Source organism: Rutidosis leptorrhynchoides, chromosome 1, assembly GCF_046630445.1.
Source record: "Rutidosis leptorrhynchoides isolate AG116_Rl617_1_P2 chromosome 1, CSIRO_AGI_Rlap_v1, whole genome shotgun sequence".
Lineage (NCBI taxonomy): Eukaryota > Viridiplantae > Streptophyta > Magnoliopsida > Asterales > Asteraceae > Rutidosis > Rutidosis leptorrhynchoides.
The window spans coordinates 27,251,128-27,268,628 of record NC_092333.1 but is presented as its reverse complement, the minus strand read 5'-3'; the positions used below and the strand labels follow the sequence as shown (position 1 = coordinate 27,268,628).

Below are 17,501 nucleotides of genomic sequence, written 5' to 3'. Positions count from 1 at the left end.
AACGGAAAACGGAATTCCATACAAAATGGTCGTCGGAACCCTAACTGCTTGCAATGCTATTAGCAGCTTCAATTTAAAGTTCCTACAAAATGAAAAGCACGGGACACATGGACGATACGAAGCTAGTCTCATCATGAATCCAGAATCATTTGAAGTCGGTAGGCTAATCAGAAGCTATGGTTTCATGAGCGTCACTAGGTAAACCTTAATTAGTGTGCTTACTGTATTGAATAAACAAACTTGTTTGTGTAGTTATTCAGGTCTTCAATCACAATTAGAAGACGTTGGGAGATTGAGATTTCAAGATGTTAGAGAATAATGGTTATCAGATGTATGAACTGAGATATGAATTGAAAACAGACACACGATTTGAGAACTTTTCTCACTATTATTTGCTTTCAAATAGAACTAGTTACAGTGAAAACTCTCTTGAAATAAAAATACGAAAAGCTAAACATTTTAAACTTGCAAATAAATGAAAATAACTACTACGCGATATTATAGGACCACTCCTATGAAGCTGCACGTCTTCTTTCACATGAGATACACTCATCCCACATTCCTTTTTACTTATTCAACACTTGACCAAAGCCAAAATTGTTCCAACGGAGAAGACAATGTGCAAATCAGGTCTGTTTTATTCTTAATGGAAATGAGACTTTAGCTGATGATATTAGATTTTTCATCTGCCTATTGATATCTCATGTGACAGTTATTTTGCAGGCTTTACGAGGGACATACAGTGTTATTATTAGGGCACTCCAATCCTTAAGGTTATCTTCATCATCTAAACTTCAAATAATACAGACTTAATTTACATGATAAAGGATTGGAGATTTCTGGTGCTCCCATTATGTGGACTAAATTATCCAGTATACTTGTACTCATTATGTGACTAAATTATTTAAATGGACGAATTTGCCCTCACATGCATGGCACATGCATGTGAGGGGTTAACATTAAAAATATAACGGAAGTTAGGTTGGTGTACCAACCACGAAAGTTAGGCAAAGCTTAGGTACCAACTGTTCAAAAAATTAAGCTTAGTTGTTGTCAAGAAAGTGTAAACAAACCACAGGTGTGTAATTTTTTCTTAATATTATGTGCATAAAAAAAGAGTTGCCCTAGGATTACGACCATATTAACCCCACGGACCCCACCGGCCAGATCTTTCGGTCATGAACCTATAAAAATATACGGAGTATCATCGTCACCCCCTTATTTAGTTTAATTGAATTGGATGATTAAATCGTTCGTTCTGCAATTTCTGGTCAGGTTACCAAGATTTATTAGGTTTTTTTTTTTTTTTTTTTTTTTTTTTTTTACGTATATGAAGATGTCCAAAAGAGTTGAAGGAACTGCAATTGGTATTGATCTTGGAACAACATATTCGTGCGTAGCTGCGTGGTTTAATAAGCACAATCGTGTCGAGATAATTCCTAATGAACAAGGTAACAAGATTACACCATCGTGCGTTGCATGGGATGGCACAGACCTCTTAGTAGGCGAGGCTGCTAAAAATCAAATCGCCAAAAATCCTAAAAACACAATGTTTGGTAAGTTAATTTGTTTTCCTTTGATCCGCTGCTTTCATGTTTACTATAAATATAATTATTATTATTACTTGTAAGATAAGATACAGAACGGAACCCTAGTATAGTCGTATTACCCTTAATTTAGCACCCCATCTTTTGATTTTCAGATGCTAAACGTTTGATAGGAAGCAGATTCCGTGATAGTAGAGTGCATGCATACATTAAGTCGCTGCCTTTTAAGGTAATTGAAGGTTTTGGGGATAAGCCAATGATGGTATTTGAACACGAGTGGATAGATTATATATTTTCACCTGAAGAAATATCTTCAAAGATTATAGAAAATCTGAAAGAAGCTGCTGAAGCGTATATAGGAACCAAAGTTACAGATGTTGGAAGCTTTGACGAGCCCAACACACCCACTATAGAGAATCTAGACTATACTAGACTCACTACACCAACACTTTGATGTTGATTAGCCTTTAATTTTATAAATCCTTAGTGCACAATAATACTTAGGCGACAGTGTCGACCATATATCGTTCAGGCGGTATAACCGACCATATATCACTTAGGCGGCAGAGCCGACCATATAATAAAAATAACATAAGTGCACTAAGAACTTAAACACAAACTAAGGCTTAATCGGGAAACTTAACAAAGAACACTTTTATTAATACAAAATGTAATTACAATATTACTCACTCACCACACTTTCTTTCTACTCGCTACTTGTAAGCGTTCTTTCTCTAACTCACTCTTTTCTCACTTCTTCACAACTCTCACAACTTACTTCACAACACAAATGAAATCTCCTCCCATATTTATACTACTCCATGGAACATTCTAGAACCTAGATATTTCCATGGATATATAAATATCTAGATATTTCTACAACCTACAAATATCTAGATTTTTCTTTTACATTTCAAATTCTAGATTTTTCTCTCATATTCTAATATCTAGATATTTTCTTATACATATTAATATCTAGATATTTTACCCATATACATTTACTAATTCCATATTATTCTAAATTTGCATTGTATTTTAACACTCCCCCTCAATGCAAATTTTCTTCCAACGATGTCTTGCAGACCATTCCAAGTGCTTCTCTGAATTTTTCAAACTTTGATTTACTTAGGCTCTTGGTGAATATATCTGCAACCTGTTCATCTGTCTTTGTTGGCACCATCTTAATTTTTCCTTCAAGGACCTTCTCACGAACATAGTGATAGTGCACTTCTATATGTTTTGTTCTTGCATGAAAGACTGGATTTTCTGCTAGTCGTATAGCTGATAGGTTATCGCAAAGAAGATTTACTTGATAATCTGTTGATTGATGAAGATCTTCCATTAGTTGTTTCAACCATGTAATTTCTTGTGTTGCTGATGATGCCGATCGATATTCTGCTTCAGTGCTTGATAAGGATACAGTTGGTTGTCTCTTGCTGCACCATGATATTACTCCCGATCCAAGACTAAACATGTATCCAGTTGTTGACCGTCGTGTATCATAGTCTCCAGCGTAATCGGCGTCACAATATCCAGTCACGTGACATTCTTTTGTTTTCTTGTATAAAATACCAAAGTTGATAGTGCCTTTAACATACCTTAAGATGCGTCGTACAACATCAATGTGAGGCTTCTTCGGATTGCTCATGTATCGACTAACCACTCCAACTGCATAAGATATGTCTGGCCGGCTTAGTGTGAGATAAATAAGACTTCCGACCATCTTTCGATACATGGTAACATCTTGAAGACTTTTTCCTTCATCTGCTCGTAGTTTTGTATTCGGATCCATCGGAGTGGAGATAGGTTTGCAATTAAGCATTCCGTACTTTTGTAAAAGATCTCGCGCATATTTCTGTTGTCCCAGAAATAATCCTTCTCTTTTCTGCTCTATTTCGAGTCCAAGAAAATGTTTGAGTTCTCTAAGCTCCTTCATATGAAATCTGATAGACAGATTCTCTCTTGTCCTTTGGATCTCCTCATAGTGATCTCCCGTGATGATTAAGTCATCCACATATACTAGCACTATGGCTAGTTTTCCTCGATCTTGTTTCACAAATAAACTAGAATCTGAAGGAGCAACTGTGAAACCACTTTGTACTAAGAACTCACCAATTTTTCCGTACCAAGCTCTTGGAGCCTGCTTCAAGCCGTATAGTGCTTTCTTTAATTTGCAGACATGGTCAGGATGGGACTTGTTCTCAAAGCCTCTTGGTTGATCCATATAAATTTCTTTGTCAAGTTCTCCATGTAAGAAAGCGTTCTTGACATCCATCTGCCACAACTTCCAAGATTTGCTAGCGGCTAAAGCTAGTAGAGCTCGAATTGTTGTGATCTTCGCCACTGGACTAAATGTTTCTTCATAATCCAGCCCATATTGTTGAGAAAAACCTCTAGCAACAAGTCGAGCTTTATACCTTTCAATGGAGCCATCTGATCGAGTCTTCACCTTGTAAACCCATTTATAAGATATTGGTTTTACATCTTTTGGCTTTGGAACTAAACTCCATGTCTGGTTTTCTTTTAGTGCATTAATTTCTTCTTCCATCACTTTCTGCCATTCTTGACTTTGTGCTGCTTCTTCATAAGTGGAAGGCTCAATAGGTATTGATTCATCCACATGAGCAGCATTGGCATACCTCGGATTAGGTTGCCTAGGCCTTGTTGATCTCCGTAATTCTTGCACATGCTCCTCGGCATCCATTTGGCTTGGACGAACCTTTTCGGATGTAGATTGATGTACCCCAGTTTTCCATGGACTCGTTTCCTTAGAGTACGATCCATCTCCTTCTTTAATTGGATCCGATATGTGCTCTTTATGTTCTTCTTTCTCTTCTGGACCTTCTTCTAATCCATGAGATTCTGGAAGCTCTATCTTTTGAGGTGACCACCATGAAGAAGCTTCATCAAATACCACATTTCTTGTAGTATGGCACTTTCCAGTATTTGGATCACAACATCTCCATCCTTTTCTTGATTCATCATAACCGACAAAAATGCATCGAATTGCCTTCTTATCAAATTTGCTTCGTAGATGATCTGGTCCGAAGACGTAACATACACATCCAAAAACCTTGAGATGGTTGACGGTTGGCTTGATCTTCCATAATTTTTCATAAGGTGAAATATACCCCAACTTTGTTTGTGGGAGTCTGTTAATCACGTATGACGCCGTCCTCATACATTCGGCCCAAAATCTACCTGGTACATTCTTACCATGAAGCATACTTCGACAAGTTTCGGCAAGGTGGCGATTCTTGCGTTCCGCCACTCCATTCTGCTGTGGAGTATTGGGGCAAGTTAATTGCCTTCTGATCTTGTGCTTCTCAAGATAGATGTTGAACTCGGTTGATAAATATTCTCCTCAATTATCTGTACGTAAGCATCGAATCTTAGTATTGAGCTCACTTTCTACCTTGTTCTTGAACTCTTTAAACTTCTGAAAAGTCTCTGACTTTTCCTTCATGAAGTAAACCCATACATACCTTGAGAAGTCATCAATGAATGTCACCATATACTTCATACCTCCAAGTGATGTTTGTTTCACTGGGCCGAAGACATCTGAGTGTATGAGCTCTAGTGGTGTCTTGGACTGATGCGCTGACTCCTTGAATGGCAATTGGTGAGCTTTGCCAAATTGACATCCAGCACATATTGTATCTGTTCGGATATCAATTTGAGGAAGCCCATTTACTATGCGTTTCACCATCATGTCCTTTAACTTATTGTATCCCACATGCCCAAGACGTTCATGCCACAGATCAGCAGTCTCATTCTTTCGAGTCTTATCCACATATGCTGTTTCAGCAGATAGTACATAAACTGACTCTATTCTTCTTCCTTGCATAATTGGATTGCCAACCACCTTCACTCTCTTGAATACGGACACATCTTCTGGTCCAAAGAGCACATAATTCCTTTCTACTGTCAATTGTGGTACTGACAGTAAATTCTTCTTTAGGCCAGGGACAAGATACACCTTCTCGAGTTGGAGCTTATGAGAGTCGCCTTCATTTGGAATTATTGTCTTTCCAATGTGAGAAATAGACAACCTTGAATTGTCGGCTGTCAACACAACTCTCTTTCCTTTGTAATCCTCCATTTCTTGCAGCTTCGTCTCATCATTGGTCATATGATTTGAGCACCCAGAATCAATGATCCAATTATCTTTGTAGTTTATTTTTGACTTTAAGGTTGCTGCAAGAGCTTGATCATCCATGTCAGCATCAACGGAGAGTCCTACTTCTGCATCCCATATTTCCTCATTAATGGTTGCTTCGAATGTGACCTCTTTCTTCTCATCTCTTGCGGCGGCCACATTTCCTTCGAAAGTTCGCCTTCTGGAGAATCTACATTCTCGAGCAAAATGACCCTTCTTGCCACAATTGAAGCATTCACCATTCTTTCTCTTATCATTTTCCCCGTATTGTTGGCGATGATCTCTTCTTCCTTGTTGAGCTCCCCCTGAAGCGTTGCCTTTTGATTTTGGGTGACCCTTCCACCCATATGTCTTACTTTCTTTCATCGCCTATTGTCTTCGAGATGTTGCTTTCTTTTTATTGGTGAAGAGTGCATCTTCTCCGTCTTTTACGGTTACTTCATTCATCTGCTTGGCTAATGCCTCTTGATTTGCCAATAGATTCTCCAGCTCTATTAATGATGGTTGAGTAGGCCATCCTCTCACAGCGGCTATAAATCCATTATACTCGGATCTTAAGCCGTGGATGATAATTCTCTTCATCCTTGCATCACTCACTTTCTCTTCAGGAGCAAGTTGAGATATCTCACGGCAAATTGATTTCACCTTGGTGAAATACTGAGAAATAGACAGACTTCCTTGTGAGATACCCGCGAGCTCATTTTCCAAGAGCTGGAGGCGTGCTTCATTCTTCTTTGAAAATAATTTTTCAAAAGTTTCCCAAGCTGCCTTTGGTGTTTTCTCGTCACGGATGTGCTCCAATAGATCCTCCTCGATTGTAGTCTTCAATATAAATAAAGCCTTCCCGGCCTTGATGTTCCATTTTCTCAAGGCTTCAGCATTTTCTTTCGGTGGAGGCGTTGTGTCACTGCCAGCAACTATTTCCCATAAATCCTGTCCTTGTAGGTAGGATTCTATGCAAGTCCGCCAATAACCATAGTTGTGGTTATTGAGACTCTTGATTCCACTGCTCGTACTTGCAAGATCTGCCATCATGACGTCCAACGTCCAATAAGCTTGGTCCCTGACCGATGAGCTTTCACAGTTCCTAACTGTGCTCCGACAGAATCTTCCTTAGAGCCTTGGTGAAAACAAGCCGATGTAAACGTCCAACGTTTACCGATTTCCTCCACTAGAAATGGTCCCGAACGACCCGCTCTGATACCAATTGTTGGAAGCTTTGACGAGCCCAACACACCCACTATAGAGGATCTAGACTATACTAGACTCACTACACCAATACTTTGATGTTGATTAGCCTTTAATTTTATAAATCCTTAGTGCACAATAATACTTAGGCGACAGTGTCGACCATATATCGTTCAGGCGGTATAACCGACCATATATCACTTAGGCGGCAGAGCCGACCATATAATAAAAATAACACAAGTGCACTAAGAACTTAAACACAAACTAAGGCTTAATCGGGAAACTTAACAAAGAACACTTTTATTAATACAAAATGTAATTACAATATTACTCACTCACCACACTTTCTTTCTACTCGCTACTTGTAAGCGTTCTTTCTCTAACTCACTCTTTTCTCACTTCTTCACAACTCTCACAACTTACTTCACAACACAAATGAAATCTCCTCCCATATTTATACTACTCCATGGAACATTCTAGAACCTAGATATTTCCATAGATATATAAATATCTAGATATTTCTACAACCTACAAATATCTAGATTTTTCTTTTACATTTCAATTTCTAGATTTTTCTCTCATATTCTAATATCTAGATATTTTCTTATACATATTAATATCTAGATATTTTACCCATATACATTTACTAATTCCATATTATTCTAAATTTGCATTGTATTTTAACAACAGACGCAGTGATAACGGTTCCTGCATATTTTAGTGACAAGCAACGACAAGCAACAAAGGATGCCGAAGCATTGGCAGGCCTTAATGTCACGTGCTTGATTAATGAACCTACATCAGCAGCTATTGCGTATGGTTTAGATAACAGTGGTGATATACATCGTCCCGATGTGAAAAATGTATTCATCTTTGATTTGGGTGGAGGAACATTTGACGTATCTCTTCTCAATATCAGCAAGGCTGGCATGATTACTGTCAAAGCGGTGGGTAGTGACACTCGTTTAGGTGGTGAAGATTTTGACGAGGTGATGGTCAATCACTGTGTTCAAGAATTTAAGAAGAAAGAAAGCAAGGACATTAGTAAGAACGCAAAAGCAAGAATGAGGTTGAAAATCGCTTGTGAGAAAGCAAAAAGGGATCTATCATCAACAACTCGAACATCAATTGAAATTGATTCCTTTTTTGAAGGAATTGATTTTTCGATGAAAATAACGCGGGCAAAATTTGAAGAGCTAAATGCCCATTTCTTCTTGAAGTGCATTGAGCATGTAGAAAAGTGTTTGAGAGATGGGGATGTGTGGTAATTGTTGGGGGGTCAACCCGAATCCCAAAGATACAACAAATGCTAACCGAATTCTTTGACGGAAAGCCTCTTTGCAAGAGCATAAATGCAGATGAAGCTGTCGCATATGGTGCAGCAGTGTTGGCTGCAAACTTAAGCGGTACTGGGAACGAAAAAGTGCAGGAGTTGATAATGTTAGATCATGTGACCCCTCTATGTCTTGGCATCAAGACTTGTCATGTTATGGATAAGAGTGGCATACAATATGTAAATGATAAGCTTGTTATGATCCCTAAAAGCACACCTATACCGCCTGCTAAGGAGTTGATAGTGTTAGATGTGACCCCTCTATCTATTGGCGTGAGGAGTTGTGTGAAGGATAAGAGTGGTGCACGTGTAATTAATGATATGGTTGTTATGATCCCTAAAAATACACCTATACCGACTCTTAAGGAGCATATAGTTCTTACAGTATATGACAACCAAGAAACTGTGGAAATTGTTTTATTTGTGGGAGAGAGCACCGAAACTAAAGAAAACCTCTATCTTGGTTCATTACATATAGGTGGAATTCCAGCAGCCCCTGCGCGTGAAGTAGAAGTCGCGGTTTGCTTTAACATAGATGCGAGTGGTATTCTAAATGTCTTAGGTGAGGTGAAACCTACTGGTTATAAAAAAAGTATGAGTGTTTCTATATTTGCTCAAGATTAAGTCTAAAGACTTGGTTAATCCTTGTATGGTAATAAATCATCGGTGATATTTCTAGTTGTAATGTATTTTCAATGTTTCTTGTTTGACTTTTTAAATTGAAACTTGGATTAATCCGAGTACTGAAAAGAACTGTACTTAATAAAGTTCCATGAGTAATAATAGCATTTAGGAATTTATGTAATTCAACTAAAGTTCCCATTTTGTTCAAAAAATGGTTCTGATCTTTCGATATTTGCAGGACTTAGCTGCATATGTGACTGATACTACTTTATTAATTGCATGAAACGTTTTCTAATACATAATCTATATGTGAAAGCGGCTAAAGTAGTCATCGATGACAATTCAGCATGCTCCAAATGTTATGGTTTTGTTAGGTATGGCGATGAGAGTGAGAGGACTCGGTCTGAAATAATGAATGGAACTTAATTATTCGGCCTATGCGTGCTGGTGCTGCTACTCCACGAAAACCATTTGGTTACCAACAACAATGTGGTTCAAAAGGAATTGAACACGTTTATTTAACTTTAATTAGTTTTATTATTATTGAATCACTCTAGTTAAAGAGTCATAAATACTATGGAGTACTTGAGTATATTTTAAGAACCCTTGATCGTCAAATGACTATGTAAAGAGTAAAGACATAATTCGCGGACAGTTAATTGTGGTGTGCTCAACTTACGTACTCAGCAAAAGCAAATCCAAAATTCTTAAATATCGGTGTCACAAAATAACATGTCTACATAATGATTCATATATACTAATCGATACCTGATTTATGGTCGTTTTAAGTTTAACTCATGGTGTCGTTTACACAGTTTTATCCATACTATATGTAATAGATTTTGTAATAAAAAAATTAAGTGGCTTCTTGGTCCATTTGGTGATGTCTTCATTAATACAATGAAGGGCATAAACAACATAGCAGACACAGAGTACATTGCACAAGAATAATGAAATCTATATATTTTTATTTTTAAATAATCAACCTTCGTGTAAATTGAACTAACTTATTACGCTCTTGATATTACATGAAATCTTATAACAAAAAATATAATGAAGGGCATAAACAATGAATATTAAAACACTTTTTTAAATATTCAATGGATATTCATTACACTGTTCAATCTTTCAATCTACCGGATATAAATAGATTAACTGAAATCAAATAGATATAGATATGGATAAACAAAAAGTAAATGAATACAGATACGTTATCACCGATCCATATCCGATACATTGTATTCCTATTTCTCCCCGAGATCTCATTTTTGAAAGACAGCCGAGACGAGATTTGCATCTCCCGAGATTTCACGGTCAACGGGGTCAAACTTGGTCAGTCACAATTTCTCGAATTTTCTCGCTAAATCTCGTAAAAATGTATATTAATATACATATATTAATTTATATATCTTATTTTTATATTATAAAAAAATTAAAGTTAACGTCCGAGATTTAACTTTCCAAGATGACGAGATCTCCCCAAAAATGTCAAAACGAGATATCTCAAGATCCGAGTTCTCCAACCTACGGAGTAACTTATTTTTTTGCAACAAACTACAAAAGTTTTATAACTGCTCAGAAAAACTTTATTAAAAAATGAAACTCCAAAATATAATCGAGAAAGCCATAAAAACGTTGGAACTCAACTAATAAACAAACTAGTACTCCGTAACTAAATACAATAGGGTCATTCTTCAGCATTTTGGAATACAATTGGGCCAACCTGGACCGACAAAAGAAAATATTACGTCCTCAATTTGTCGGGGTCTTCAGGGAACCACCTGAAAACGTTTGCAACAACTTTTATAATGTAAATGACGAAATAGCCCACTGTTATGTTTCAAAATGACGGAATAGCCCACTGTTATGATTCAAAATGACGAAATAGCCTTTATAAAAGCAAAGCATTACCGCATTCAAAAGGTTAAATATGGTATTAAAAATTCCGTACGATTGCATTTCCATTGCATGCATAACAAATCTGATAAAAATACATACACAGATAGATATATATAACTCGCAGCAAATAGTCTCTTTCCAAATTTTTAGGGATGAATTCCTTCCATTTTTTCGTCACCGAGAAAGAAACCCTTAAATAAACCCTCATTGCTCAAAAACCACTTCCAAGTAAAATCAACTAATCACCATTCTAAATTTTAAACATAAACTCCAAAAATCAGAGAGATCAGAGTCAAAAACACGATTACAAGTTTACAGCAATTTAACCAAATACTAAATCAATTTCGGTATGCATTTGTACATATTCAATTATCCATTACTTGATACGCATTTAATTTCAGCTATTTAACTAACATGATTAATTGTGCTTGTAGTTTCCTACTTTAGGCATCCAATCCAACAGAATCGATTTCAAAAATGGAGAATTCCAAAGGTGAAGTTGAAAGATATAAGGCAAGGTTGGTGGCGAAGGGATATAGTCAACGAGCCGGCATAGACTATGACGAGGTATTTGCTCCCGTCGCTCGTCTAGAAACTATAAGATTGATAATCTCACTTGCGGCTCAACATAATTGGAAGATTTATCAAATGGATGTCAAATCCACGTTCCTTAATGGCCACTTACAAGAAGAAGTCTATATAGAACAGCCTTTGGGATACATCGTGAAAGGCCAAGAGAATAAGGTGCTAAAATTGAAAAAGGCCTTATACGGGTTGAAGCAAGCGTCTCGGGCATGGAATAGCAGGATAGACAAGTATTTCCAGCAGAATGACTTTACGAAATGCCCCCATGAGCATGCCCTCTATACCAAAGTTAGCAATGATGGAGATGTTATGATTGTGTGCCTATACGTGGATTGCAATCTCAAATTGTCAAAAGATGATGAAGGATACTTGGTGGACCCAACAAAATACAAGAGTTTGGTTGGAAGTCTGAGGTACCTAACCTGCACGAGGCCAGATATTCTCTACGGAGTTGGACTAGTAAGTCGATACATGGAAGCACCTACAATAAATCACTTGAAGGCGGCCAAGAGGATACTTCGCTACATCAAAGGTACGATTGACTATGGCCTGTTTTACTCGCCTTCTGAGCACTTCAAGCTAGTTGGATACAGTGATAGTGATTGGGCTGGAGACATAGATGATCGTAAGAGTACGAGTGGTTTCGTGTTCTATATGGGAGATACGGCGTTCACATGGAGCTCGAAGAAGCAACCCATTGTGACTCTGTCAACGTGTGAAGCCGAGTTTGTAGCAGCAACATCGTGCACCTGTCATGCAATATGGCTCAGGAAGTTACTAAATGAGCTTAAGTTTTTTCAAAAGGAAGCTACGGAGATATATGTGGATAACAAGTCTGCGATTGCTCTAGCAAAGAATCCAGTCTTCCATGATCGAAGCAAGCACATCGATACGAAATACCATTTCATCAGGGAGTGTGTTACAAATAAAGAGGTGCAGATAAAGTACACGAAGTCATTCGACCAAGTTGCTGATATTTTCACAAAGCCTCTAAAACACGAGACTTTTCAGAGATTACGGAATATGCTCGGAGTGACGAAATCAAGTTTAAAGGGGGCTGTTGGAAACTAAACTTGATTGTGGGCTATTTGTTTTGGATTTGGGCTTGCAAGTATACAAATATTTTGGATCAATATTATAGCCCATTATGTAGAAACTTCTTGTAATATGTAGTAGTGAAAGTGTGTAGAATGTGTGCAGAATAATCTTGTAAAATATCTAAGTCTAGAATTATCATGAGAATACTTAGGAAATATCTAGATATTAGATGATGAAGTATTCTAGACTAGTCCATGGTGTAGTATAAATAGATAGATTCACCTCTCATTTGTAATCAAGCAACAAAGCAATTCAATAAGCAAATCAAGTAATAAACAAAGCCTTCAAGATCGATCAAACTTCTAAATCATCAATCCTCTCTTCCACAAATAATATACACATAACCTCCTATTTCTAACATAAACAAACTAGTACTCCGTAACTAAATACAATAGGGTCATTCTTCAGCATTTTGGAATACAATTGGGCCAACCTGGACCGACAAAAGAAAATATTACGTCCTCAATCTGTCGGGGTCTTCAGGGAACCACCTGAAAACGTTTGCAACAACTTTTATAATGTAAATGACGAAATAGCCCACTGTTATGTTTCAAAATGACGGAATAGCCCACTGTTATGATTCAAAATGTCGAAATAGCCTTTATAAAAGCAAATCATTACAGCATTCAAAAGGTTAAATATGGTATTAAAAATTCCGTACGATTGCATTTCCATTGCATGCATAACAAATCTGATAAAAATACATACACAGATAGATATATATAACTCGCAGCAAATAGTCTCTTTCCAAATTTTTAGGGATGAATTCCTTCCATTTTTTCGTCACCGAGAAAGAAACCCTTAAATAAACCCTCATTGCTCAAAAACCACTTCCAAGTAAAATCAACTAATCACCATTCTAAATTTTAAACATAAACTCCAAAAATCAGAGAGATCAGAGTCAAAAACACGATTACAAGTTTACAGCAATTTAACCAAATACTAAATCAATTTCGGTATGCATTTGTACATATTCAATTATCCATTACTTGATACGCATTTAATTTCAGCTATTTAACTAACATGATTAATTGTGCTTGTAGTTTCCTACTTTAGGCATCCAATCCAACAGAATCGATTTCAAAAATGGAGATCGAAACCGATCGGTAAGCACTTTGACAAAATATATCTGTATGTAAATGAACATGTTAGAGGTTTAATTGATTTCATACTGATATTGATTTCATACTGATAACAAGTTTTATTGTTTAATATTCAATGATAGAAGATAGATACATGTACAATTGAATATTTAGGCGAAGTTTGAGTGACAAGTTATGAAATAGTTTTGAGTTTGAGATCATAATGCTCAAAGGTTTATCTCTGCCTTTAAAAGAGCTAATCTAATACTACCTGCTTGTTTGTTGGGGTGTAAATAGCACCATTAGTTCATGTATCCAACCCAACACCATCGATTTCGAAAATAGAGATCGAATCCCGCTCGGTAAGCACTTCGACAAAATATAATAATACCTGCTCGTTTGTTGGCGTCTAAATAGCACCATTGGTTCACGTATCCAACCCGAAACCATCGATTTCGAAAATAGAGATCGAATCCGATCAGTAAATAGCACCATTAGTTCATGTAAATGTACATGTTAGGTTGATTTCATAAAGATAACAAGTGTTATGTAAATGTACATGTTAGGTTGATTTCATAAAGATAACAAGTGTTATTGTTTTAAAATCACTGTTAGAAGTACATTGTACATGTAAAAAATATCGAAGTCTAGTAAGCAATTACTCAATGAAGAATGGAAGTATTCGATTACTCTCAGATTAATTGCGAGGTAATGATAAGCCTTGGGATCCGTATCAAACAATCCTTATATTCATATAAAGATTATCCATTTCATAAAAGTCCGAGACCGTCAAGGTTACGAACGGTGCCGACAACGGTCAAGGTCAAATGCATGTAGAAGCAAAGGATGACATGAAAAAATAAACTGGCACCGTGATCAAGTACAGGATAGAAGAATTCCAGATAAAACGTAAATAAGTTGCGCCGGACAGGAAGTATCCGGATAGGAGTTACCGTGAAGAAACACTTGAGGAATAAACCAGATAGGAGTTACCGTGAAGAAACACTTGAGGAATAACCTAGGCTGTGTTTTACACGTAAGCCTTTTAACTTGGACAAACAAGTGTGCTATCTGGTAGCACGTGCACCAACATATCTAGACAGTGGCACGCTAATGGAGCGTTTGTGCCATGTCATACTGTAAATTCAGGAAAGACTGTTACGCACGCAAGTGGTACGTGTGCCACGTCAACCACTTATGTAAGAAGCTTTCCCACTTATAAACAAACCCCTTGGGTCATTCATTTGACACATTCAATCTTTGTAAACTTACTCTGTCAAAATTACATCTCAAACATCATAGTTTACTCAATTCCGATTGAATTCCGGTCATCGCTATAGTTCATTCGTCTCGGATATTAAGTACTCAATCCTATTAATCCTATTGAATAAATTAATACACCATCATGGATCCAAATCCCAATCAGTTTGCACCTTTATCGGAATTAAAATAATCGATAAATCCTATTTTCTCAAATTAAGCACTCGAACCTGTTACAAGTAGGTTTGATCACGAGGTATGAGACAAGAGCCAATTGTGGCTTAATCCTCGACGAAAACCTGACCAATCAATGAAATCCTTCACCATAATACGAACCTGCAACCGAACTGAATCACATCTACCTATGTGTATATCATCATTGGCCTTCAGTTCCACGCCTAAACTATATAGTCGACTTTGTCGGAGCCTTAAATTTGCTTTGAAGTTACGTCTTTCTTACTGAAACGAAATTAATTGGCTTTCGTCACTACTGAAATATCAATTAACATCCACCTGCCGCCATCCTTGCCCTACCGACATCTCGTACGTATTAGTTGGGTATTATATATCTTTATAAATGGTTCTTCGAGTTTTATACTGTTTTTCTTATTCTATGAAACTAGCTATTGTCTTTTGTAAAGCATAAATGGAACAAACTTAGAGGAATGAAGAGTTTGGGATAATACCAAAAAATTACTTTCGGTAGCCAACACCAAGCACACAAACCACCCCAACACCATCAACACACAACAAAGTCGCACACAACACCCCCTCGACATAAGTGACAGCTGATATGATATCACCACGGCTACTACATCTTAATCCACGATGATAATGAATCATGGACAATGACTTCCCAACAACATTTGACAAAGGCCTTAGTATCATCATTTGCGAATTCTCAATATCAAATAACGACGATTCAATCAGATCTCTTATAAGTTACATTTATATAATAATAATTGCTACTGGTAGATTGCTAGATTCACTACAACCCTTAATCATATCCAATTAATATCCAACAAGCACAACATCAAATCGAAATATCTAATAATAATAATAATCACAATCTTCTTCTCTAGATCGCTTGAGTGCAGTTAGGATTGGTGAGGTTTCCTTTTGGGATAGCATCCTCCAGGCTAAAACCGAGTTCACCTTTATACCATGGTGACAAGACAAAAGTTGCAAATGCAAAAATGGCACCTATTCCAAGCACAATAAGTAATGTTAAGAAACATTTAGTGGGAGCTCGTGAGCTGGCTTTAAAGATGAAATAGAAAAACCCTATGATAGCCACGACAGCTAGATAGAAGGATAAGAGCTGTTTGATTTTAGCAATTTCATTGTTCCTCACAAATTTTTAGAACGTACACAGAAATGTCACGCACCCAAAAAACATGGCCATAGCTCTTTCCATAGCAATGAAATACAGTATAAATAATAAATTCAAGTAAATATTATTAATTATATTATATTATATTATATTATATATATTAAAAAAGTAAAAGTAAAAAAAGTTATACTCATCTATCTATATTAAAAAGGTAAAAAAAGTTTTTACTTTATTTATCTACTACAGTAATAGACGAGTATAACAATTTTTACTTTTACCTTTTTAAATATATATAATATAATATAATATAATTAATAATATTTACTGTAATATATTATTTATACTGTATTTCAGTGCTATGGAAAGAGCTATGATCATGTTTTTTGGGTGCGTGACATTTCTGTGTACGTTCCAAAAATTTGTGAGGAACAATGAAATTGCTAAAATCAAACAGCTCTTATCCTTCTATCTAGCTGTCGTGGCTATCATAGGGTTTTTCTATTTCATCTTTAAAGCCAGCTCACGAGCTCTCACTAAATGTTTCTTAACATTTCTTATTGTACTTAGAATGGGTGCAATTTTGAATTTGCAACTGTTGTCTTGTCACCATGGTATAAAGATGATCTCGGTTTTAGCCTGGAGGATGTTATCCCAAAAGGAAACCTCACCAATCCTAACTGCACTCCAGCAATCTAGAGAAGAAGATTGTGATTATTAATAATATAACATTATTACTATTATTATTATTAGATATTTCGATTTGATGTTGTGCTTGTTGGATATTAATTGGATATGATTAAGGGTTGTAGTTAATCTGGTAGATGGATATGATTAAGGGTTGTAGTTAATCTAGCAATCTACCGGTAGCAATTATTATTATATAAATGTAACTATTAAGAGATCTGATTGAATCGTCGTTATCTATCTTTTTATATTTAAATATATATATTCCACTCTTTTTATAATGTTATTACTGTTTTGCTTTTTTTTTTTTACTTAATATACTTTAACAATGAGTACCTTTTAATATTTTCTTGCCTTTCCTATTTAACCCTTCCCATAGTTTAACTTGTTCCATTCTTTCAATTACTACTCTTATTATCTCTAAAAATACCATACTCATGAGCTAATAAGATTGGTTAATGTGGCGGTAGATAACATACACATTAGATTATATATATATATATATATATATATATATATATATATATATATATATATATATATATATATATATATATATATATATATATATATATATATATATAGGCAGGATCAATGGGGAAGTAACCAATCGGGGGGAAGCGGAGGGAAGCAAAATTGTTTTTTTTCATTTTTTTTTAAAAAAAATTTTTCCGACATCAAGATCACACGAAAATATGAACATTTAGAA

At 36.1% G+C, this 17,501-nt stretch overlaps 1 pseudogene; it reads left to right on the top strand.

Moving 5' to 3' along the window:
- Positions 1-1,336: 1,336 nt before the first annotated feature.
- On the top strand, positions 1,337-9,134 carry LOC139850349 (heat shock cognate 70 kDa protein-like; annotated as a pseudogene).
- Positions 9,135-17,501: the final 8,367 nt, after the last annotated feature.